Source organism: Scyliorhinus torazame, chromosome 11 (assembly GCF_047496885.1).
Source record: "Scyliorhinus torazame isolate Kashiwa2021f chromosome 11, sScyTor2.1, whole genome shotgun sequence".
NCBI classification, from domain to species: domain Eukaryota; kingdom Metazoa; phylum Chordata; class Chondrichthyes; order Carcharhiniformes; family Scyliorhinidae; genus Scyliorhinus; species Scyliorhinus torazame.
The window spans coordinates 223,152,217-223,178,494 of NC_092717.1; the positions used below are offsets into that span (position 1 = coordinate 223,152,217).

A 26,278-nucleotide genomic window follows, 5' to 3' on the forward strand; every position below is an offset into this window, starting at 1 on the left:
CAAGACACAACCTCACTGTTAACCACCCAGGCCAATCTTTGTGTCATCCTCAAACTTACTGATCCTACCATCCTCCCCCTCTCTCTCTCTCTCTCTCTCTCTCTCTCTCTCTCTCTCTCTCTCTCTCTCTCTCTCTCTCTCTCTCTCTCTCTCTCTCTCTCTCTCTCTCTCTTCCCCCCCCCCCCCCCCCCCCCCCCCAACACCACCACCACATAGTCCTCTATGTTGTTTATATAAATGACAAATAATAGGGGACCCAGCACAGATCCCTATGATACGCCACTGGACACCAGCTTCCAGTCACCAAAACAGCATTTGTCATCACCCCCTTTCTCCTACAACTAATCCAGTTTTGAATCCATCTTCTCAAATTACCCTGTATCCCATTTGCATTTGCCTTCTGTAAACCTCACATGTGGGACCTTGTCAAAGGTTTTGCTGAAATCCATGTAAACTACACTTATTTATGTTTATTTTCTGTCGTTGGCAAACAATGTCACTATTGAGGCAGAGGTGCATATTTTTGGGATCCTTTTTGCCATGTATTGTCGGGTGTACCCAAACCCAACAACTTCATAGAGGTTGGTTCGGCGCACCCGGGTTTTTCGTTTATTGTTTTGCACCCTGTCTTCTTAACTTTACAAAGGCTTTGTCGTCTTAACCTCCTGAATCTCTCTCTCGTTTCCTGGTTTATGTTCTATAGTGTAGATGGGCTTTAGAGTGGTTTCACAGGTCGGCGCAACATCGAGGGCCGAAGGGCCTGTACTGCGCTGTAATGTTCTATGTCCTACCTTTTTCCCCCTCAACTTTCTTGACGTTATCAACTGACTATATTATACCTTTTATCTGCACGCTGACTCTGCGTAAAAGCAGTGGATGTTGCTGCATGGAGGTGCTCACATATGTTTCTTTTTAAAACAACATGGGTACATTTTGTTATGGATACAGATGAAAACTTCAGAACCTGTGTCAGTTTAGAGCTGTAACAGTATTGTGGCACCCCATAAGCTTGCAAAAATGATATGGCTAGAATAAGATTTGAGGGTCATTTTGCCAGAAACACATCTGTTAATTATTTAATAATCAAATCTTTATTAGCGCCACAAGTAGGCTTACATTTTTTTTTAAATTTAGAGTACCTAATTATTATTTTTTCCCAATTAAGGGACAATTTAGCGTGGTCAATCCACCTAACCAGCACATCTTTGGGTTGTGGGGTTGAAACCCACGCAGACAAGGGGTGAATGTGCAAACTCCACACGGAGAGTGAGCCATGGCTGGGATTTGAATCCAGATCCTCAGCGCCGCAGTCCCAGTGATAACCACTGCGCCACTTGCTGCCCCACAAGTAGGCTTACATTACACTGCAATGTTACTGTGAAAATCTCCTAGTCGCCACACTCCGGCGCCTGTTTGGGTACACTGCGAGAGAATTGAGAATGTCCAATTCACCTAACAAGTATGTCTTTCGGGACTTGTGGGAGGAAACCCACGCAGACACCGGGAGAATGTGCAGACTCCACACAGACAGTGACCTAAGCCGGGAATCGAACCCGGGTCCCAGTGCTAACCACTGTGCTACCAAATTATTTACTTTGCTCACCAAATATGTAGTCAAATCAAATGAGATTGGCAGCACCTTAACAAATGGATTGGTATTTATTCGATTAAGTCGGACGCTATGTCGGAGAGAGGCTGAAGTCATTTGTTTCTCTATTTCTCTGTCCAAAATTGTCAATTTTACATATAACTCCTTGGGTCTGACTAAACCCATGGATTTTTCAAGCAGTGATTTCATCTCTGTTATTCCGCAGTGACTGCACTATTGCCAAGTTTGCGGATGAAAAAAATATGTGGGAAGATGACAGAGTCCACAGAGGAATATAGACCAGTTAGGTGAGTGGGCAAAAAGTTGGCAGATGGAATATAACATGAGAAAATGTGAAGTTATACACTTTGGTAGGAAGAATAAGGGAGCTGAATATTACTGAAATGGAAAAAGGCTGCAGAAAGCTGCAACACAGGGATTTGGGGGTCCTCGTGCATAAATCACAAAAAGCTAGCATGCAAGCTCAGCAGATAATAGGGAAGGCAAATGGAATGTTGGCTTTTATTTCAAAGGGAATGGAGTATAAAAATAGGGAAATCTCGCTACAAATATACACATTACTCAGACCACGCCAGGAATACTGGGAACCGTTTTGGCCCCCTTATCTAAGGAAAGATATACTGACATGAATGAAATGAAATGGAAATCGCTTATTGTCACAAGTTGGCTTCAAATGAAGTTACTGTGAAAAGCCCCTAGTCGCCACATTCCGGCGCCTGTTCGGGGAGGCTGTTACGGGAATTGAACCGTGCTGCTGGCCTGCCTTGGTCTGCTTTCAAAACCAGCGATTTTAGCCCTGTGCTAAACAGCTAAAAGACATTGGCGGCAGTCTAAAGAAGGTTCACGAGGTTGGGCCTGTACTCATTGGAATTTGGAAGAATGAGAGGCAACCTCATTGACATTAGAGGGTTCTCAGGGGCTTGACAGGGTAGATGCTGAGAGATTGTTTCCCCTTGTAGGAGAGTCTAGGACAGAAGACCTAAATCTCAGAATAAGGGATCACCCATTTAAGACCGAGACGAGGAGGAGTTTCTTCTCGGAGGGTACTGAATCTGGGGAATTCTTTACTGCAGAGATCTGTAGAGGCTGGGTCATTAATTATGTTCAAGGCTGAGATAGACAGATTTTATTCAGCAAGGGAATCCAGAATTATGGAGATAAGGTGGAAAAAGTGGGGTTAGAGGATTACCACATCTGATCAGTCATATGATCTCATCGATTGGCAGAGCAGACTCAAAGGTCGAATGACCTACTTCTATGTCTTATGGCCTAACTAGCAACCCTTGTTTGAGAAGATGTCAGTAAAATTCTGCAATCTGCGCTCTTGCTGGTTATCTAGCCTTTTTTTGCTGTAGCTTTTACATTATCTTAGCATTTATTGTATTGCTTTCCAATGCACGAAGGCTTGTCATATATATATGTCAAACGTTTGTAAGGCTGGTGGGCAGTACTGTATATTGTGTGTATTACGTTGCACTTTATTTCATCGTAAGTGAGGGCTTTCTTAGCCAATTTGTTTCATATTTGTTCTTGGGATGTGAGCGTCACTGGCTGGGCCAGCATTTGTTGCCCATCCCTAATTGCCCTTGAACGGAGTGGTTTGCTGGGCCATTTCACAGGGGGGCAATTAGAGTCAACCACATTGCTGTGAGTCTGGAGTCGCATATAGGTCAGGCCGGGTAAGGGTGGCAGATTTCTTTCCATGAAGGACATTACTGAACCAGATGGGGTTTTACGACAATCGGCAATGGTTTCATGGCCATCATTATACTTTAAATTCGAGATTTATTTTTATCGGCAATGGTGGGATTTGAACCCTTGACCCCACAGCATTACCCTGGCTCTTTTGATTACTAGTCTAGCGACAATACCACTATGCTACCACCTCCCCTAATAATCCCGGCTATTAAACATGAGAAATATGTATAAAAACTCAAATGTAATACAAGCTCATTCCAATGTGGATCTTTACAACTGTTACAGAAAGATGACTTTACCTTGCTGCTTCAGGCTCAATTCAGATCCATGTTCCAGCTGTGAAGAGCACTATGGGTTATACTTAAGAGGCTGTTTAGCACAGGCCTAAATCGCTGGCTTTTAAAGCAAACCAAGGCAGGCCAGCAGCACGGTTCAATTCCCGTACCAGGCTCCCCGAACAGGCGCCAGAATGTGGCGACTAGGGGCTTTTCACAGTAACTTCATTTGAAGCCTACTTGTGACAATAAACGATTTTCATTTCATTTCATACTGTATATGCAATCCAGTAATAGCAAGATGACTGCTTTCCTAAAATGATTACATTTCTTGCTCACTTATTCTTCCATTCAAATTGTGGAGACACTTTTCATGTGAAAGCGCACAACGTAAATTATAAATGCAGAAAAATACTTTTCATTGTACCTCGGTACACCTGACAATAAACAGAATCCAAATAAATTTGGAAAATGTTGCCGCTTTGGATTGGTTATTTGCAGCATATGTTCCACATTAAATAAATGCTACATTTAAATTCTGGCAATCTTTGGCAACAAGCAATATTCTTAATATTTCCTCTGTTTATAGTGTTATATTGCAGAGCAATGTTAAAATTTAATAAAGTCATCTAATACTGTAGCACACACCCACCATATTTTCTTCATTTCACTTTTCCATTTGTGCTTTCAAGATCTCCTAATTGAAATCCCTTGCATCTAATCTTTGCTGTCTTCCAGAGCCAATAACATCTAAAGATGGCAAAGCTATTAATGAACAGATTACTCATTTCTTTGTCAATTCATCGTTGAACATAGAACATACAGTGTAGAAGGAGGCCATTTGACCCATCAAGTCTGCACCGCCCCACTTAAGCCCCCACTTCCACCCTATCCCCGTAACCCAATAACCCCATCTAACCTTTTTTGGTCACTAAGGGCAATTTATCATGGCCAATCCACCTAACCTGCATGTCTTTGGACTGTGGGAGGAAACCGGAGCCCCTGGAGGAAATCCACGCAGACACTGGGAGAACGTGCAGGCTCTGCACAGACAGTGTCCCAGCAGGGAATTGAACCTGGGACCCTGGCGCTGTGAAGCCACAGTGATAATCACTTGTGCTACTGTGCTGCCCTCTTGGCCATATCTTGGCCAATCCCGTTACGACCTCCATAGAGACCGATAACTAAAAGGGAACAGTGCAAAATTGCATCTTTGCATTTTTTTTTTCATGTATTTAATGATCTGTTGAGCTGCTCGCAGAAAAATATTATTTCATAGTACCTCGGTACACATGACAATAAACAAAATCCAATCCAATCAGAAATTTTCATGTTTTAAGACATACTAAAATCAACATTGACTAAGCATAGTAGGCAACTAATTACCTAAACTATAGAAAAGGTACCCCCTCTCGCCTCGCACATTAACTCGTTGCCACAACCAAAACCCCATGCCACATTTATACATTGCACCACACTCAGCAGATATGTAACCTTCAAGTCAAAAATTCCTGGTGAAGATTCAACAGGTTCTCTTCTCCCTGTCCCACCAGGCTGAGTCTTCCAGTGTCCTTTTTAAAAGTCCTTTCACTTGATCTCATGTGTGTATTCAAATTGACTTCCAGTAGCAAGGCACCCTCTGGTGACTCCTGGATCTTTACATATCCACCGGTCTTGTCTTTTCTAACAAGGATCCATTCTCACAGCATCCTGCTAGGTGGTTAAAACAAAAACAGTTTTGCCTTCTGTTTGGCACAGCAGCCACTGTTTTTGGCCTTCCTTTCCAGGTCTCCCTATCTGGCTGAGGCTTAGAGACTATCCAACAAAACCAGCTGCTCTTCTTTTGTGTTAATGTGTGAAAACTAGCACTTGATTTTCTAGGAGATTCAAGTGAGCCTCCTGTCCCTATGGCAACTGACTTGCATGTTTCTGGAGAGATTTTGGCATGATTACCATTTCTCATTCCAGGACAATCTGTTTTATCTTAAATTAAAAGAGACAGTTTAAAACATAACCTGTCTTAAGTGTTGCATTCATAACAATTGCTTAGGTTTTTTCCTGGGGATCACTGAAATCATTTACCGAAATATTAATGTTGCAAAGTATATGTTGATGTTACTGTTGGGATGATCATTTTTTACAGCAAGATATGAAGTGAAGGCCCTGTAATTTGGAATTGATTTTTGTCCTGGACACTATATATTTTCTTTCTAATGCAATATATTCTTTATGCCACTCTTTTATTCTTCGTAGTGCATTGTTGCGATTACCAGAAAATAATCTTTATTGGCACAAGTAAGCTTACATTGACACTGCAATGAAGTTACTGTGAAAAGCCCCTAGTCGCCACATTCCAGCACTTGTTCGGGTACACTGAGGGAGAATTCAGAATGTCCAAATTACCTAACAGCACGTCTTTCGGGACTTGTGGGAGGAAATCGGAGAACCTGGAGGAAACTCACGCAAACATAGAGAACGTGCAGACTCCGCACAGACAGTAACCCAAGCCGGAATCGTACCTGGGACCCTGGAGCTGTGAAGCAACAGGCTGACCACGAATACTTAAGCCTTTTAAGTTTTTCTTCTTTACTTGCATTTTAGCAAAATTTGAAATTGAAAATAATGTCTCCAAATTTACAAGGATCTTGGACCATTTTCTCATTGACTTCCTCTTATTTTGAACACAGTAAGAAGTCTTACAACACCAGGTTAAAGTCCAACAGGTTTGTTTCGATGTCACTAGCTTTCGGAGCGCTGCTCCTTCCTCGGGTCCTCTTATTTTGAAAACTGACAAAGTTGCAGTGTATTAATAGACAATAAAAGCCTATTTCCATTATCCTTATTAATAGTATAATTAGAATTCAACCATGTAAAGTTTCTGGGCTGCATGGTAGCACAGTGGTTAGCACTGTTGCTTCACAGCGCCAGGGTCCCAGGTTCAATTCCCAGCTTGGGTCACTGTGTGGAATCTGCACATTCTCCCTGTGTCTGTGTGGGTTTCCTCTGGGAGCTCCAGTTTCCTCCCACAAGTCCCGGAAAAAAAAATAAAGACGTGCATGTTAGGTGAATTGGATAGTCTGAATTCTCCCTTACTGTACCTGAAAAGGTGCCGGCGTGTGACGACTAGGGGCTTTTCACAGTAACTTTCATTGCAGTGTTAATGTAAGCTTACTTGTGACAATAAAGAATATTATATATTATTATAGTGTAAAATATAGAAAATGTGCAGCATAAGCAATAAATTTAGAAACTCAAAGTAATATATTTGAGACTATTTTAGCTTTTTTAATGGGTGAATGGACAACGAAGAATAGGCAGTTTATCATTTACGACATACAAAATAGGAGCAGTGGTAGACTGTTCGGCACTTCAAACCTGCTCAATAAGATCATGGCTGACCTGTTGCATATTAAGAATATTTGTATCTGCAAATATGCAGAGTAAAACGGATGACCTAGTCTTTTTGTTCCACCTAAGCCCTTTAATGACCATCATTCTTTTATATATGTACTCCGTTTTTAGGATTGTGGCTTTTTTAATAATTTTAATTTCCTCCATGCACCTTTCTGGCGAAATGAGTCTTGCTTGTTTTATTCTGTTATGTGCCTTGCTCTAAGTGTAAAATCAGTCATTTTGTTTGTACAGATATGTATAGATTATTTCTCTTTGGTACATTGACACATACCAAACACATTCTGCTAAGGACTTCAGCTGATGATTGTTTTAAACTTCCATTTGCCAGTCCTTCCCTGCATATAACACACATGAACTTTGCAAACTGATTTTCAGTGGCTCAATTAATAAACCCATGCCTCAAGAAATCATATTTATATACTGCCAAGTTCCTGATTTCAGCTTCTTAATGGGTTGTTCACCAAAGGTCTTGGAGCTCACACCAGCACTGCTGGCAGCTACAAAATGGAGGAATCTCTCTCGTGCCCAGAGCATGTGACATCAGTATACGTGGCATGACCTGCTCTCTGCCACCGCCGCATCTGGAGAGAAGACTCCCAACGTTTTTTTTTAAAGAATCTGCGCTGACGTCAGGAGGAGGCAGTTTGCCTTGCTGGACTCTGGGCCTGCACACTGCTGAGGGGGCACACTTGTGCAGGATGGCTGGCATTTTGAAAGCCGGTCATGGCCGGCAATTTTAAAAGCCGGTGAGGCCGTTTGGCACTTCTTCCTGCAATCCGGAACATCGCGACCGATGGCCCTGCGACCCTCCCGACATCTGCCCACATCCCTGAATTTGAAAATGATTGGTTTTAAGGAATAATAAATTTGCAAAGTTCAGAGAAAGTCCCTTTGATACAAGTTTTTGTGGAACTTTTAGTACAATTATTAACATTGCCTTATCATCTCTTAGCAATTTCTAAGCTGTTTGTAATGTTGCATCACATTTTCCAAGTTGCGAGCAGGCCAAACCTCAATCCCTAAAAATTTTGAATCCCTTCCTCATGTACTTGTACAGAAACATATACAGAAGTTCTTCGTCCAAACATCTTCTCTTGATCTCTACGGGTGGTCAAGCAAGCCTTTGGAACCCCCCCCAAAAACCACATTCTGTCTTTTGGAGAAATTAGTTTGCCGCCTGCTTCAAACTCCATTTCCTAGCTTCCAACTTCATCCTTCTCCCTTGCAGCAGTCTTCAGAATTAACAAGTCTTTTTGCAATCTTCATGTCATAGTTGACTCTTGAGATGAACTTGCGATCACACATTCGTGCTATTACTAAGACCACCTATTCCAACCTCTGTAACATCACCTGTCTTTGCCCTGTCTGAGCACAACCACTGAAACTCTCATTCATAGCTTTGTTATCTCTAGACGATCTCCCACATTCTAATATTCCTAACCTTGAGATCATCCAAATCTCTGCTGCCCATGTCTTAAACTTGCACCAAGTCATGTTTGCCTATCACAACAATGCTTGCTGATTTATATTGGCTCCCAGTTGAGCAATTTTAAAATTTCCATCCTTGTTTTCATATCCCTCCCTGTTTCACCCCTCCCATCTCTTTAATCTCCAGTTCCACAACCATCCAAAATATTTGCACTCATTTAATTCTAGTCTTCTGAGCATCCCTGATTTTAATTACCTCACTCTTGGTGGCTGTATCTTCAACCGTTTCTGCCATAAGCTCTCCAATTCCCAGCCAACACCACTCCACAACAACCAATAGCTTCTTGAAATATTGCACTCTATTCTTGCTAGCAGCTCCAGAATCCTGCTCCACAGGTGAACCACCAATAAATTGTGAAAAATACTCCAAATAAGGTTTCACTAGTGTTTTGTACAACTTTATTCTCATAGTGGTACTAGACGGCTGTTTGCTTATAGGAGTGGAGGCAGGGGTGCAGCCTCCCAACATTGCAATTTTATCTTTGAGATTGGATCATTTTCACAGCAAAATCTTTCTGGCTTCGTAATGGCTTTACTGTACTCTCTAATGGAATACTTCACCATGCATACGTGCATGGATAACATGCATTTATAGAAAGAAAGATATTTGTTAGTCATGGGACTTCTTTCCTAAGCCCTGCAGATTCAATGCAATTTATTTCCCTCTTACGTTCTTTAACTTTACTGAACAGTTTTCTTTTTAAATTTAGAGTACCCAATTCTTTTTTGTTCCCAATTAAGGAACAATTTAGCGTGGCCAATCCACCTACCCTTGTTGCTCTTATTAGCCTTAGTTTTATTAGCTCTAATTCTGTCACCTTTGCTCACGAGTCGCCAGGTATCTTTCTGATACCGCCACGTGGTTAAAATCAACTGTCATTTATTATGTACAGCAATAAATACTTCTACAATAATCCTACTTTCTAGACTACTACCTACCACTACTGGCCAATACTTAACTTTTGGGAATGGCCCACCAGGTCAGGTAAACGAATGGCTTATCGAATTGGGTCTGGCCTGCGGGATTCAAAGGCTGATACAGGTCGATGGCTAGGAGTCTCTTATCGGGTAGCGATCGCTGGAGCCAAACGTACGGTTTCTGGTCGATGGTTCTTGCGAAGGTTGCGAGCAGGAGAAGAAGGGAGAGAAGGGTCGATCTGAACTTGGCCCCTATTTTTATAGTTCCCGGGGGCTTCCCGCCTCTCGGGGACCTTGACCCTGGTCCCAAGTGATTGGTCCCAATCACAGGGTTCGATATGCTCCAATAATGGGGCGATTCCTTGATCGGGGGGTGGTCGTTCACCTTTCTTTGTCTCGGCCACTGCTGGCGCCGAGAGGTCTGGATCGGCATTCAATTGCTAATATGTTGCAATTGTTCCCGGGGATAGCCGATTAAACTGTAGATGTATGGGTTGATGTGCTGCTAATGGTCACAGGTATCGATCTGGGCCGACTTCCCCAGAGCCGAATACGCTGTTCTGTCTGTAGCTGTCCGTTTGTGCCCTGTTGGCTGCTTTTCCCATCAGCCTTTTCGGTTAGCCATTTTACATTGGGTTTTGGCCAAATTAATCGGGAATCAGCCATTTTAGGTGGCTACACCCTGCACATCTTTGGGTTGTGGGGGTGAGACCCACGCAAACACTGGGAGAATGTGGCTTCCGGTTGCGGCGATGCAGAGCTAAGACGCACATTTCGGCGGCTCCCACTAGAATGGACTTTTGGGCTCTGAGACCAGAGGAGCCCCAATGGAAATTTTTCGACCGATTCCCGTGTGGGAAGGTGAGAGCAAGGTTCCCCTTCCGTCGTGTATGGAGGGGACCAGAAGTGGAGCGGGGGGAAAAGTGGCTTTGGAGCAGCGGTAGAAACTAGGGGGAAAAAACAAGATGGTGGAGGGCGGACATCGAGCAGCATGGGGGCCGGATCAGCAGGAGTTTCTCGGGCGCTGCGTGGAGGAGCTTAAAAAGGAGGTGCTGGCATCACTGCTGACGGCGATCGAGGGGCTGAAGGAGACCCAGAAGGCCCAGGAGATAGACCTCCGGGAGGTGATGGACAAAACCAACGAGGACGAGATCTTGGGCCTGGCGGTGAAGATCGAGGCGCTGCACAAGAGGTGGGCCGCAAGATTCGAGGACCTGGAGAACAGGTCGAGGAGGAAGAATCTCCGGATTCTGGGTCTCCCTGAAGGGGTGGAGGGGGCTGATGCCGGGGCGTATGTGAGCACGATGCTCCATTCGCTGATGGGTGCGGAGGCCTCTCCGAGCCCCCTGGAGCTAGAAGGGGCTCACCGGGTCCTGGCGAGGAGACCCAAGGCCGGCGAGCCGCCAAGGGCGATAGTGGTGAGGTTCCATCGTTTCGCGGACAGAGAGAGGTCCTGAGATGGGCCAAGAAAGAGCGGAGCAGTAGATGGGAGAATGCGGTGATCCGAGTCTACCTGGACTGGAGTGCGGAGGTGGCAAAGAGGAGAGCTGGTTTCAATCGGGCCAAGGCGGTGCTGCATAGAAAGAGGGTGAGATTCGGAATGCTGCAGCCAGCGCGACTGTGGGTCACATTTCAGGATCGACACCACTATTTTGAAACGCCAGAAGAGGCTTGAACCTTTATCCAAACGGAAAAATTGGACTCAAACTGAGGGTCTGTGGTTGTGGGGGAGATGCTGATTGTATACAGGGTTGTAAATATGTGTAAAGAATGTTTCACGGGCGGGACGATGGATGGGGATGGGAGAAGAGATTTGATGGGGAGACTGTGGGGAATGTGGGCGTCGGTGCTGGAGGGAGGTGAGACCCGGGGATGGGGGAATTGGGATAAGGCCGCAACAGGAGCTGCGCCACAGGGGGCGGGGCTGGCTCAGGAAAGCGCAGGCTTTTTCCCGCGTTGGGGAAGGGCGGAGGGGTGGGGGGGGGGGGGTGGAGGAGCGCAAGGTGGAGGAGGGATTTCCACACACTGGAAAGGCGGGGGTCAACGAGAAGGCGGGGGAAGCCGGGGTCAGCAGGAGTCAGCTGACTTACGGAAGTATTATGGGGGGAGCAAAAGAGCTAGATCCGGATCTAGCGGAGGGGGGGGAAATAGGGTTGCTGCTGCATTGGCCGAGGGGGAAGTGAAACGGAAGAGGTAGTCGGGGCGGGGGTTCCCTGTCTGGGGGACTGGAGGGTGTGGGAGTTGCGGGCACGGGACTGGCCTAAAATAGAAGATGGCTAGTCGGCAGTGGAGGGGGGAGCCCCCCAATCCGGCTGATAACGTGGAATGTGAGGGGCCTAAATGGGCCGGTTAAGAAGGCCCGAGTGTTCGCGCACTTAAAGGGACTGGAGGCAGACGTGGTCATGCTTCAGGAGACACATCTGAAGGTGGCAGACCAGGTCAGGTTAAGAAAGGGATGGGTAGGACAGGTATTCCATTCGGGACTGGATGCGAAGAATAGAGGGGTGGCAATACTGGGGGGAAGCGGGTGTCAAGAACATAGTAGCAGACAATAGAGGTCGATACATCATGGTGAGCGGCAGGTTGCAGGGGACATGGGTGGTATTGGTAAATGTATACGCCCCGAACTGGGACGATGCTAGATTCATGAAGCGTATGTTGGAGCGCATTCCGGACTTGGAGGTAGGAAGCTTGATAATGGGTGGGGATTTCAACACGGTGTTGGACCCAGCACTGGATCGTTCCAGATCTGGGACCGGAAAGAGGCCGGCTGCGGCCAAGGTGCTTATGGACCAGATGGGGGGAGTGGATCCGTGGAGATTTGCCAGGCCTCTGGCCAGAGAAATTTCTTTTTTCTCCTACGTGCACAAAGCCTACTCCCGGATAGAATTTTTTGTTCTGGGTAGGGCGCTGATCCCGAAAGTGGAGGGAACGGAGTATTCAGCCAGAGCCATTTCAGACCACGCCCCACACTGGGTGGAACTGGAGTTGGGAGAGGAGAGGGACCAACGCCCGTTGTGGCGGCTGGGTGTGGGACTGCTGGCAGATGAGGAGGTGTGTGAGAGTGTGCGGGGGTGCATTGAAAGATATTTGGAGGCCAATGACAACGGGGAGTACAGGTGGGGGTAGTATGGGAGGCGCTGAAGGCGATGATTAGGGGAGAGTTAATCTCCATCAGGGCTCATAGGGAGAAGAGAGAGGGCAGGGAGAGGTTAGTGGGGGAGATTTTGAGAGTGGACAGGAGATATGCAGAGGCCCCTGAAGAGGGACTACTCGGGGAGAGGCAAAGTCTCCAGACGGAGTTCGACCTGTTGACCACAGGGAAGGCAGAGGCACAGTGGAGGAAAGCACAGGGGGCGACGTCTGAGTATGGGGAGAAGGCGAACCGGATGCTGGCACCCCAGCTCCGTAAGAGGATGGCAGCGAGGGAGATAGGTGGAGTCGAGGATGGAAGGGGAACTACGATGCGGAGTGCGGTGAAAGTAAATGGGGCATTCAAGGCCTTCTATGAGGAGCTGTACAGATCCCAGCCCCCAGTGGGGGAAGAGGGGATGCGACGATTCTTGGACCAACTGAGGTTCCCAAGGGTGGAGGAGCAGGAGGTGGCTGGTTTGGGGGCGCCAATTGGGTTGGAGGAGCTGATTCAAGGACTCGGGAGCATGCAGGCAGGGAAGGCCCCGGGACCGGATGGGTTCCCGGTTGAGTTCTGTAGAAAGTACGTAGACCTGTTAGCCCCGTTGCTGGTGAGGACTTTCAATGAGGCAAGGGAGGGGGGGGACCCTGTCCCCGACAATGTCGGAGGCGATGATCTCTTTGATCCTGAAGCAGGATAAGGACCCACTGCAATGTGGGTCGTACAGGCCGATCTCACTCCTCAACGTGGATGCTAAGTTGCTGGCAAAAGTGCTGGCTACGAGGATCGAGGTGGTGATTCACGAGGACCAGACGGGATTTGTAAAGTGCAGGCAGCTAAACACCAATGTGCAGAGGCTCCTAAACGTGATAATGATGCCATCAGTGGAGGGAGAGGCAGAGATAGTGGCAGCTATGGACGCGGAGAAGGCCTTTGACCCAGTAGAGTGGGAGTATCCCTGGCAAGTGTTGCGGAGGTTTGGGTTTGGGGGAGGGTTTATTTGCTGGGTTAAGCTCCTATATAGAGCCCCGGAGGCGAGTGTGGTTACGAATCGGTGGAGGTCGGAGTATTTTTGGCTGTATCGGGGGATGAGTCGGGTGTCCCCTGTTTTCCCCCCCCCTGTTGTTTGCATTAGCAATTGAACCTTTGGCCATTGCATTAAGGGAGTCCAGGGAATGGAGGGGGGTGGTCCGAGGGGGAGAGGAGCATCGAGTGTCGCTGTATGCAGACAACCTGTATGTGGCGGATCCAGTGGAGGGGATGGTGGAGGTCATGCAGATTCTAAGGGAGTTTGGGGACTTTCGGGCTATAAGCTCAATGTAGGGAAAAGTGAGCTCTTCGTGGTGCATCCAGGGGACCAGGGAAGAGGGATAGACAACCTACCGTTGAGGAGGGTGGAAAGGAGCTTTCGGTACTTGGGGATCCAAATAGCTAGGAGCTGGGGGGCCCTGCATAAACTTAATTTAACGCGGCTGGTGGAGCAGATGGAGGAGGACTTCAAACAATGGGACATTTTGCCACTCTTGCTAGCGGGCAGAGTGCAGTCGATTAAAATGGTGGTCCTCCCGAGGTTTCTTTTTGTGTTCCAGTGCCTTCCAATTGTGATCACCAAGGCCTTTTTTAAGAGGATAGGCAGGAGCATTATGGGTTTTGTGTGGGCAAACAAGACCCCGAGGGTAAGGAGGGGGTTTCTGGAGCGTAGTAGAGATAGAGGAGGGCTGGCATTGCCGAATCTGGGTGGCTATTACTGGGCAGCCAATGTGGCGATGATCCGTAAGTGGGTGATGGAGGGAGAGGGGGTGGCATGGAAGAGGTTGGAGATGGCGTCCTGCAAAGGAACGAGCCTGGGGGCGCTGGTGACGGCACCGCTGCCGCTCTCGCCGACAAGGTACACCACGAGTCCGGTGGTGGCGGCAACGCTAAAGATCTGGGGCCAGTGGAGACGGCATAGGGGTACGATGGGAGCCTCGGTGTGGTCCCCAATCAGGGGTAACCATCGGTTTGTCCCAGGAAGGATGGACGGGGGCTTTCAGAGCTGGCATCGGGCAGGGATTAGAAGAATGGGGGACCTGTTCATTGATGGGACGTTTGCGAGCCTAGGGGCACTGGAGGAGAAGTTTGGGCTACCCCCGGGAAATGCTTTCAGGTACATGCAAGTGAGGGCGTTTGTGAGGCGACAGGTGAGGGAATTTCCTTTGCTCCCAGCACAGGAGATTCAAGACAGGGTGATTTCGGGTGTATGGGTCAGAGAGGGCAAGGTGTCGGCGATATACCAGGAGATGAAAGAAGGGGGGGGGGGGGGGGGGAGGCTTTGGTAGAGGAGCTGAAGGGTCAATGGGAGGAGGAGTTGGGGGAGGAGATTGAAGAGGGTCTGTGGGCTGATGCCCTGAGTAGGGTTAACTCTTCTTCATGTGCCAGGCTTAGCCTGATACAGTTTAAGGTTATTCACAGAGCGCATATGACGGGGGCGAGGCTGAGTAGGTTCTTTGGGGTGGAGGACAGATGTGGGATGTGCTCAGGAAGCCCGGCGAACTGCGCCCATATGTTCCGGTCGTGCCCAGCACTGGATGGGTTCTGGAGGGGTGTTGCGAGAACGATATCTAAGGTGGTGAAAGTCCAGGTCAAGCCAAGTTGGGGGCTAGCACTATTTGGAGTGGCGGACGAGCCGGGAGTGCAGGAGGCGAAAGAGGCCGGCATTCTGGCCTTTGCGTCCCTGGTAGCCCGGCGGAGGATCTTGTTAGTGTGGAAAGAAGTGAAGCCCCCCAGTGTGGAAGCCTGGATAAATGACATGGCAGGGTTTATCAAGTTGGAGAGAATAAAGTTTGCCTTGAGAGGGTCTGTGCAGGGGTTCTCCAGGCAGTGGCAACCGTTCCTAGACTATCTCGCGGAGCGTTAGATGAAGTTCGGTCAGCAGCAGCAACCCGGGGGGGGGACATCTCTTTCTGGGGGGGGGGAGAAGGGAGACGGGGAAGGGGTTTTTTCCGAGGGGCACTTGAGCAAGAAAATACATAAACGTGTGGGAAAGTCGATATGTGCGGGAGGAATCCAATGTACAAAGTTCTGTATTATGTTGATTTGATATGTTTATGTTTTGCTATGCAACCTTTTTTTTTTGTTACGGGGGAGGGGGTTTGTATGGTTGAAAAAATTCTTAAACTTTTTTTTAAGCCACTAGGAGAATGTGTAAACTCCACACACTGAGCAATTGTAACCATCTGTACATTTAATGGTTGTGCTATCCACGACGCGAGAGGCCAAGCCGTCTGAGCATTAGAGCTGCATACAATAATCTTCAGACATTCAAGAGCTGGGACAACCTTGAATAGTCATTTTTAAAATTATATTGCACATACTTCCATGAGGAAACCTTCAGCTTTTACATCCATATCTTCGAGACTTCCTTCACACACACTTTAGATCATGGCAAAAACAAACCCGGAGCACTGAAACACCTGAGCTAGCACATGCTCTACTCAACTGATTTTGACAGCCTTGCTCTTGCAGTGCAGAAAAGCAGTCCCAAAACAAAGGTTGATTTTACTGGAGGAGGTCAGAGTTGTAATGATGATCTTTATTATTGTCACAAATCGGCTTACATTAACACTGAAATGAAGTTACTGTGAAAATCCCCTAGTCGGCACATTCCGGCGCCTGCTCGGGTACACCGAGGGAGAATTCAGAATATCCAATTCACTTAACAAGCACGTCTTTCGAAACTTGTGGGAGGAAACAGGAACATCCAGAGGAAACCCACACAGACACGGGGAAAACGTGCAGACTCCGCACAGACAGTGATCTAAGCAAGAATCAAACCTGGGACCCTGGAGCTGTGAAGCAACAGTGCTAACCACTACTTGCAGAACAACAAATTTGAACCAGAGTACGTGTGTCCCAATAGCCTGTTCTGTATGACAGGTTGGAGGGTCAACAGTGGGAGGATGGGTGAGGGAGCTGGAGAAAGTAGCACTAAGGGTCACGTGACCTGACGTTAGACTAGTGCAAAACTATGAAATTAGTCTCGTTATAGCACTGAAATTAATGGTTGCTCTTGACCCTCCTCACCAATTCTCCCTCTGAATCTGATCATGGCTAAGATTTTACCCAGCTGCTCACCTCATTTGCAATGTGTGATTCAAGGGAGTGACCCACACTCTTGTGTGTCAAAGAGCCGCATGCGGATCATGAGCCACAGTTTGGCCACCCTGATCTGTGACCAGCCCAGATCAATAATGAAAATGATTAAACAGTTCCAGTTTCAGCACAAAAGATAAAATTCTCCCACCTGTCAGTTTTCAGCTTGTTTCACAAAATTTAAAATTTCAGTTAGCTTCACTGTTCTGTTGCGGCTGCATAAACAGGCTACTGAAACGTGAAGCAAAATATTTTGTTGCCAGTATTTGTATTTTTTAAATATATTTCCAAAAAAGGATTCTCTGTTGTAAATTCCTGCATCGCAAACAGTGAAAACACTTCAAACGTACTTCATTAGCAGCTGGCACAGTGGTTAGCACTGCTGCCTCATGAAGCCGAGGACCCGGGTTTGTGCCCTAAAATGCAGTATGTACTCAGTATCCTATTATAGCTAAGTGTTTGGTTTTGGTTAGCTTCCAACCTCTTTGGGTTTCAGAGCTGAAAATTTAGCTTCAAAGCGGAAAGATAGATCAGCTTTTCTCAGCTCCTATTTTCAAGCGTTTAGTTTTTAATCCGCCTTGTCCGTGATCTCCTGTCACTCTTGGACTGTTTTCGCCAAAACATTTGGATTGTTTTTGCCAGAATATTTAGAGTTTTGCTGTTCATTGGTAAACAATTTCAAAACCTTTGGAAACCACCTTTTGCAGTGTTACCCTACACTGTAGCATAAGACTTGCATCTTAGAAATTTAGCTCTAACCTGGCTTCCAGTTTTGCTCTGGCCTTGATGCTTTCTTGTCCTGCTACTCTGTTATGCATTCATCAGACTAACTTAGTACATTTTTTAAAAATCCCTTTTTTAAAAAGTTTTTCCAATTGAGGAGCAATTTAGCGTGGCCGATCCACCTTGCTGCATATCTTTGGGTTGTGGGGGTGAGACCCATGCAGACACTGGGAGAATGTGCAAACTCCACATGGTTAGTGACCCCAGGCCGGGATCAAATCCAGGTCCTCGGCGCCATGAGGCAGCAGTGCTAGCTACCGTGCCAACGCTTTTTTTAGTTTTGCGCAAGGATGCTGCTCCATAGAAATTGGAAGTCAGCCCATTCCAAAGTTTATCTCCAAATGTAAAGGACTGAGAAATATAATAAATTGTTTTTTCTCTTTCACCCCTCTTCCAGTTGTCAGGCCTTTGGTCTGATTCTGGCAAAGCTGCATTTATGTACCCTCTCCCTGTTACACTTGAGAAGGTAGTGACCGGTTTTAGGAAGAGTCAGTCTTTGTGGCATAAGAGAAAGCCATTTGGTCCATTGTGTCCATGCCTGCTGCATGGCGCAATCCACGCAGCCCTTCTAGGATAATGGTTCATAATAGGCAGTGCAGTTACCAGCTGCCATTTAGTGGATAGAAGATTTGGGTTCCAGTCATATTTCTGTTGATACCAACTTATTAAACTTAAAAATCATATTATTCGAACAGTGGGACTGTAAACCATCATCCTTGTATAGTCCCACCTACCCTAAAACTAGTCTCAATGCCTCAGAAATCTAAAGCCGCCCACCTCCTCCATTTCTCCAATCATATGTTTGTTGCAGGGAAAAAGTCAGCCTGAGTCAGAAGTTTGAACCGCAAGACAGGGTTTATTGTCTGAAGCTCCAGGGAGAACAGCGGGCCGCCGTTAAAAGACAGCACGGTCCACACTGAACTCAAAATACATACAGAAAGGCTTTATCTTATATAGTACAGATGTCTTACAAGTTTTGGCGGGCTTTTGGGTTCGTGCATATTTACAGGTTTACCCTGCAGACATGATTCTTGGCTGGCTTATTCATGAAGGTTTTATCGTAGGTTAGTTTCAGTGGGCCATTACCGGTTCCCACTTCACAGCCCATTCATTCATGATTTCATTCATTCATAGTTTTTCGCGGGCTTCCTGGTTCTGACGTCAATACCATGCATTTTAATAGGATTTATTTAGGTTCACAATAGAGCTCCCTTTAAATAGATTAAATGGTGATGGCTTTTGGGTGGCGGTTGAGATGTTTCATAACGAGGTGTTAAATGCAGGCTTTGTATTGATTGGGAATACTTTATTGTCCTGATAGGATCTGTGTCTGTGCTTTTTAAGTGTGGTCTTTCTATGCTACCCATCTGATTTAACCCTTTGCCTGCCTGTTTCTGGTACAGTGTCAGCCATGATTTATGGTCTTGATCCATTGTCCCGAATTTTCCCCTTGCATGTTGAACTGCCCGATCATCACACAAGCACGTAGCACTGGAAGGAATCTTGCTTTTGAGGTGCTCCTCCTTAATTTATTTCCTAACTCCTTAAAATCTGCTTTCAGGGCCTCATCCCTCTGGCTGTTCACCATCCCCAAAGAATGTCGTGCAGGCACCAATCCTGGCACCATGTAGGATACAAACTATCGTGGAGTCACATCTATGGCTGCAGAGATGCTTGCCTAAGCAATCCCTTACCAATTCCCCTTCCACTTTTCCTCCCTCCTCTTGTGCAGCTGAGCCATCCGTGGTGCCACAAACGCGGCTCCTGCTACAGTCCTCCGTATCCAGAATGGAAAAGCGGTTGGAGAAAATGAGAGAGCATTAGGCACTACCTAATCGAGCAGAGTGAGCATGACTTCACAAAGGGGAAAGCATGCATGACAAATTTATTAGAATTCTTTGGCGTGGTAACGAGCAGGATAGATGAAGGGAAACTGGTAGTTGTGATATACTCCGATTTCCAAAAAGCATTTGATAAGGTACCGCACAAAATGCTACTTAATAAGATGGTGTTGGGGGTAGTATATTAGCGGAAAGAGGCTATGTTAACTGATAAAGTTGGGATAAGTGGGGCATTTTCAAGATAGCAAGCGATAATTAGTGGAGTGCAACAGGGATTAGTGCTGTGGCCCCAATTATTTACAATATATATTAATGACTTGGCTGGGGCAAGTGAATGTGAATGACACAAAAATAGGTTGGAAGGCATGTGGGACGGATGATGCAGAGTTTCCAGAGGGATTATAGACAGGTTAAGTGAGTGGGCAACTGGAATATAATGTAGGAAAATGTGAAGTTCTGCACTTTAGTAGGAAGAATAAAGGAGCTGAATATTATTTAAATGGAGAAAGACTACAGCAAGCTGTAGCACGGAGGGATTTGGAGCTGCTCATGCATAAATCACAAATTAGCTTGCAGTTCAGCAAGTAATGGGAAAGGAAAATACAATGTTGGCCTTTCTTTCAAAGGGAATGGTGTATAAAAATAAGGAAGCCTTGCTAAAACTATACAAGGCACACCTAGGGTGGCATGGTGGTACAGTGGTTAGCACTGCTACCTCATGACGCTGAGGACCCCGGTTCGATCCTGGCCCTGGGTCACTGTCCATGTGGAGTTTGCACATTCTCCCCATGTCTGCGTGGGTCTAACACCCACAACCCAAAGATGAGGGCAGCACGGTAGCTTGGTGGTTAGCACAATTGCTTCACAGCTCCAGGGTCCCAGGTTCGATTCCCGGCTTGAGTCACTGTCTGTGCGGAGTCTGCACGTTCTCCCCGTGTGTGCATGGGTTTCCTCCGGGTGCTCCGGTTTCCTCCCACAGTCCAAAGATGTGCAGGTTAGGTGGATTGGCCATGCTAAATTGCCCTTAGTGTCTAAAATTGCCCTTAGAGTTGGGTGGGGTTACTGGGTTATGGGGATAGGGTGGAGGTGTGGACCTTGGGTAGGGTGCTCTTTCCAAGAGCCGGTGCAGACTCGATGGGCCGAATGGCCTCCTTCTGCACTGTAAATTCTATGATTCTATGTGCATTGGCCATGCTAAATTGACCGTTAATTGGAAAAAAGAGAATTGGGTACTCTAAATGTTTTGTTAAAAGACCACACTTGGAATACTGTGAACAGTTTCGTCCCCATATCTTAGGAAAGATATACTGCCATTGAAGGTGGTCCAGAGACGGTTCACTAGGTTGGTTGATCCTGGGTATAGAGGATTTTCTTCTGAAGGAGAGGTTGAGTAGGTTGGACCTGTACTCATGGAATTTAGAAGATAGAGAGGTGACCTTATTAAGGCAAGTATGATTCTCTGGGGTTTTACAGGGTAGATGCTGAGAGGTTGTTTCCCCTTGTAGGAAAGTCTAGGACCAGAGGGCATAATCTCAGAGTCACGGGTCATCTATTTAAGATTGTAATGAAGAGGAATTTCTTCTCTCGGAAGGTAGTGAATCTGTGGAATTCTTTACCATGGGCTGTAGAGGCTGGGTCATTAACTATGTTCAAGACTGAGATAGACAGATTTTTAATCAGTAAGGGAATCAAGGAATATGGGGATGAGGTGGGAAAGTGGAGTTGAGGATAGTCATAATCAAATCAAGCTCTTATGTCTCATAGTCTTGTGCCTGTTTCTCTTGATCCTCTGGCAGTCAACCATTCCTTTTCTACCTGTGTACTCCTTAGCTGCGATGTGACCACCTCTAAATGTGCTATCCGCATAATCCTCAGCCTTGCAGATGCACCACAGTAACTCCAACCACCACTCGATTTCAACTACCCAGAGCTCCAGTTTCTGCAGCTGGTGACACTTCTCCCAGATGTAGTCCTTGAGGGCACTTTGTACACCATGTCCCACACTCTGCAGAATGCACGTTCCACATGGTGGCGCTGCACTGACAACTTGGCGTTTATATATAATATAACTCACATTTCACTCACCAGTCATCCCTTCTATACCTACTTACCTCCTTTGATGGCACTTTCAGATTTTGTATATAAATTCCAGACTCTCGATTACTCATGATCTTTCTCGCTCTCAACACCCACTGCTCTATGGGCTTCCCCTGTAGTAAAGTCAGAGCAGCTACTGGAGTCTGAGACGAGTAGAAAATGAACGGATCACCTCCTTCTCTTCACCGAACTCCCTCACTCCCCAAACTTCAACTTAAACACTCTAACGCACACTTGTGCGTCTCAAAATCTTTTCAGATTTTCTTTTTGTGTCTTACACTACATATTGGGTCTTGGCTGTGATTTTGTTCCACAGAAATTGTGTTGTCTCCAGTTAACCACTTGGAAGTTGTTTTAAATTTGCTGCTCAATTTTTGTTTTTTCCACTTATTGGGAATCCAAAAACTAAGGCCATGAACATAGGATAGCCACTTAATCCAACGGTAATTCAGGAGAAACTTTTTAGAGAAGTGGTTAGAACGTAGAACTTGCTACTGCATGGAGTAGTTGACTAAAGTATGAAAAATGCATTTTAGTAAGTTAGTTACGTATCCGACATAGAAGTCGAAATTTGAAGCTTTGAAAATCCCCTCAAAAGCATGGGTTGACTTATACACCACACTTGTGAAGTGTTGGTGCAGGAGGACCCACTTGCACTGGGAGAATGTGCAAACTCCAAACAGACAGTGGCCCGGGATCGAGCCAGCATCCTCTGCACCATGAGGCAGCAGTGCTAACCACTGTGCCGCTCCGTCTGTGTGGGTGGAGTTTGCATATACTCCCCATGCCTGCGTGAGTCTCAGCCACACAACCCAAAAGATGCAGGATAGGTGGATTGACCATGCTGTCTGAACTGCTGCCAGATTCTCAGGGTGAACCGAGGAAATCTAACTGGAAAGAACGGCAATGATGTGGTTACTGTTGCACCAAGGCTGGAGCCCTTACAGAAATTCTCCTCCCATTTGCCCTCATATGGAACCCAAATTACTGAACCACAATAGTACCTTCTGAATATTGACCGCCCAATAGTAAAATAATAAATTGTGCAAAGCCACGCCTCCTGATTGCCGATCTCTCTGGAAGAATGCCGACGGACCTTTGGGGTCTTACCGCCCAACTAAGTGAGGACATGAGTTTATTATTTGACAAAGAAGGACTTGGGGGGGGGGGGGGGGGAAGGGAAGAGGAAGGGAAGAGGAGAGAGAAAGTGGGGAGTCATTGAAAAAGAAATAAAAATCTCGAGCGCATTCATTTTAATAGTTTGAACCCTATCCACCAAGGACAGGGGAGGTTGTCCCACTTCTGTAAGTCAGATTTGACACCATTAACCAGACTAGTTATAATTTAATTTAGGAGGAAGACCCAATTGTGGTCCACCCAGATTCCCAGATAATGAAAGCTAGATCTCGCACAGCTAAAAGGCAATACATACAGAATGTACAGTGCAGAAGGAGGCCATTCGGCCCATCGAGTCTGCACCGACCCACTTAAGCCCTCACTTCCACCCTATCCCTGTTACCCAATAACCCCTCCTAACCTTTTTGGTCACTGAGGGAAAATTATCATGGCCAATCCACCTAACCTGCATGTCTTTGGACTGACAGACAGTGACCCAGCGGGGAATCGAACCTGGGACCCTGGCGCTGTGAAGCCACAGTGCTATCCACTTGTGCTACCGTGCTGCCCCTCCACTTGTGCTACTGTGCTGCCCCGTAATATCCCCAGATAGGCTTCCCTCCCCGAAGGTTAACCGGGAACTTATCCAAATTCTCTTATCCTCTTCTCTCTCTTATTCTCTCCTCTCTTATCCAAATTCAATTTGTACCCAGAGAAGGGGCCAAACCTCCAAAGCCGCTTAATTATCTCATCCATAATGGATACTGTGTCCATAATATAAAGAAGCAGGTCATCCGCATACTAGGAAACCCTATGCTCCACCCCTCTCCGGTTTATCATCTTCCACTTACTAGAAGATCGCAGAACTATGGCAATTGGTTCTATTGCCAAAGCAACCCGCAGCTGAGACAACGGTCATCCGTGTCTCGTGCCCCTATTCAGCAGAAAGTAGCTAGAATTCAACGCATTTGTGCAAACACTAGCAGTGGGATCCCTAAACAATAAGCTAAATCCTGGATATAAACTTTGTCCAAATCCAAACCTCCCAAAAGAGATATTCCCACTCCACTCTATCAAACATTTTTTCAGCGTGTAGGGAAACCATCACCTCCAGTTTGGGCACCAAGGAGGGGCAGAGTACAACGTTTAACAGATATATTGGTTGACTATTCCCTACCCTTGACGAAGCCTGTCTAGTCTTCTGAGATCACCTCTGGGAGGCAGATCCACCTGCACGCCAGCACATTAGCAAGTAACTTAACTCTCGCATTTAAAAGTGAAATAGGTCAATACAACACACACTGTTGTGTCCTTGCCTGTCTTAAGGATCATGGAAGAGCCCAGCGTGAGTGTAAAGGGCAACAAACCCCGGGATAAGGAGTCATTGAACAGCTCTAAAATAAGAGGTACCAGTTGCTTTGCAAACTTCTTATAAAATTCAATGGGGAAGCCATCAGGGCCAGGGGGTTTACCAATCTGCTCCAACCCAATGCATTTCATTTTCACTGGACCCAACAGGGATTCCAACTCTTCACACCTATCCTCTCCATGGATGGGATGGTAATCCATACAAAAAAAATCAGTCATGGCCAAACTCTCCGCTGGGGACTCTGATCTATCGAGATCCCAATAAAACGTTTCAAAAGCCACATTGGTTTGCTGCCACTCTAGTCACGTACCTCTATAATCTCCCGGGAAGCCACCTGTCATCTCAGCTTGTGAGCCAAGAGGAGATTGGCCGTCTTCCCACGTTCATAAACTACACCCCTCAAACGTCGCCTTATCCGTTGATAATTCAAATTGTGTCCGCAGCTTTTTCCTGCTTGCCAACAGCTCTGAGGTTGAGGCCAGTGAATACTGGTGGTCCACCTCCAGAATGCAGTCCACCTGCATCTGTCGCTTGGCCTTGCTTGTCTTTACCATTTGCACTTTGTAGGAAATACCTGATAACCACCTTAAGCGCAGAAGGTGAGATAGACTCACTTTTATTAAACACCCCAATGATGGTGGACATACGTTCACAAAATCTCTTGTCCGCTAATAATGACGTATCCAATCTCCAAGGCAGTTGCTGGAAGGGACTTGATTCTAAAACAAACAACAAAATGGGAATGATCTGAAATTACAATTGTGAGTAACCTGCTGCCCCCAAACAGTGCCCTGGCCAGGCCTGATGGTGTCACAGGTTTGGGCCCGGATCGGTCCAGAACACTGCCGAAGTCACCATCCAAAATAAGCTGGTGCAAATCCATATTGGGGATGGAGTCCAGCAGTTTATTAATAAAATCCATATCGTCCCAGTTTGGAGCATAGATATTAATCAGAACCCCTAAAGTGCCTGCCAAAGATCCACAGACATTAACATGTCCACTTAGAGGTCAGCCAAGATGTTAGGGGCAAAAAACTGAACTTGCTTATTGATTAATATTGCTGCATCCCCAGACCCTACCTCAAAGCCCGAATGGAAAAACTTGTCCCACCCACTCCTTCCACAACCTTGCCTGGCCTCTGACCCGCAAGTGAGTCTCCTGCAGAAAGACCACGTCGGCATTTAAGCTCTTACAATGAGCAAATGCTCGCGACCTTTTCACTGGGGCGTTCAACCTGACATTCCAGGTGACCGAACAAATTGGGGCCCTAAACGCTCCCTTGATCCGGAGTCCGGCATTTCCAAGAGGGATTATCCAACAGTTACACAATTCTCCGGCTGCATTGCACTCAAGTGAGAGAGAATACCGGGAGAGGCCTCCGACAGTCTCTGCACCTCGCAAAATTCACTGGAGTCCTGCGAGATAGAGGAGTTGGAACCCTGCCCCAAATGGGCTGGACCGAATGACGCTCCCGAATTATCTGCAGGGTATCCACTGGCCTCCATCGATTCACCGGCCTCCCAAGGGAGGCTGCAGCAGGGCGCAGATCAGTGCTGGTCCACACAAACGTGGACCAGGCGGAACGGCACCCGGAGGTCTTCCAGGCCATCGGAGACCCCTGGGTGACCAGAGAAAATGCAGGGTGGCCCCTTTGTCCTTTCCTGAAACGTGGGCACCCTGGCACTGTCAAGGTGCCCGGGTGGCACTGTCAAGCTAGCAGGAGCGGTGCCCGGATGCCAGAGTGGCACTGCCAAGGGACAGGGGGTGAGGGGAGTTTGAAGAGTGAGGGAATGCAGGGCAGGTAAGTAAGGGCCTCCAGGAGGTTGGGGTGATGGGTGGGGGTCGTAGAAGGAAGGGGTGCTGGAAAGGTGTTTGTGGGGTTCTGAAGAGGGGGGGGGAATCCTATCGTGGGATGTCCTCACTTTGGTGGGTGTGGGGGTAGCGTCCATGTTTATGGGGGGTGACATTGGCCATGGGTGGGGGTGTGTGGAGGACCCACAAGCTCACTTAGAGATCGGGGCACCCTTTCAAAATGGCAGCCCGATCTGAGTTCAACTCCCCAGTGCTTAAAAAAAAAAGTCTTGGTGGTTTAAACCAGTGAGAAACTCCCCAGGGCCCAAAGAAGTAATTACGTGTCATTGAATAGCGGTGGGGAACTCGCCTGAAAAATACGCCACAAATTAACTTTGAAATATTTGGGGAGAATTACGCCTATAGAAAGTACAGCAACCACCCAAGATGCCTGCCAAGCCCACCAACAAGACTAATCTGAAATTCCAAGATGGCGCCAGAGCGAGGCGACTTCTTGCAAGCTGTGTCCAGCATACCCACTAATTCTATCTTTTACTCTCATTCTATGCTTCTAAAACTTCATTCTAACTCTTTTAAACTCCAATGTTCCAATT

General features: G+C 46.8%; 1 protein-coding gene across 4 annotated transcripts in view; it reads left to right on the top strand.

The window, feature by feature from the left end:
- Positions 1 to 26,278, top strand: part of ankrd12 (ankyrin repeat domain 12) — a 257,267-nt gene that overhangs the window by 84,956 nt on the left and 146,033 nt on the right. For 3 of the 4 annotated variants that reach the window (XM_072468357.1, XM_072468360.1, XM_072468361.1), the window contains exon 1: positions 1,815 to 1,896. The exons of the other annotated variant lie outside the window; for it this stretch is intronic. The gene's annotated coding sequence lies outside the window, so the exon portion shown is untranslated. Of the gene's footprint in view, positions 1 to 1,814; positions 1,897 to 26,278 lie in introns of those variants that run through there. 4 annotated transcript variants of the gene reach the window in all.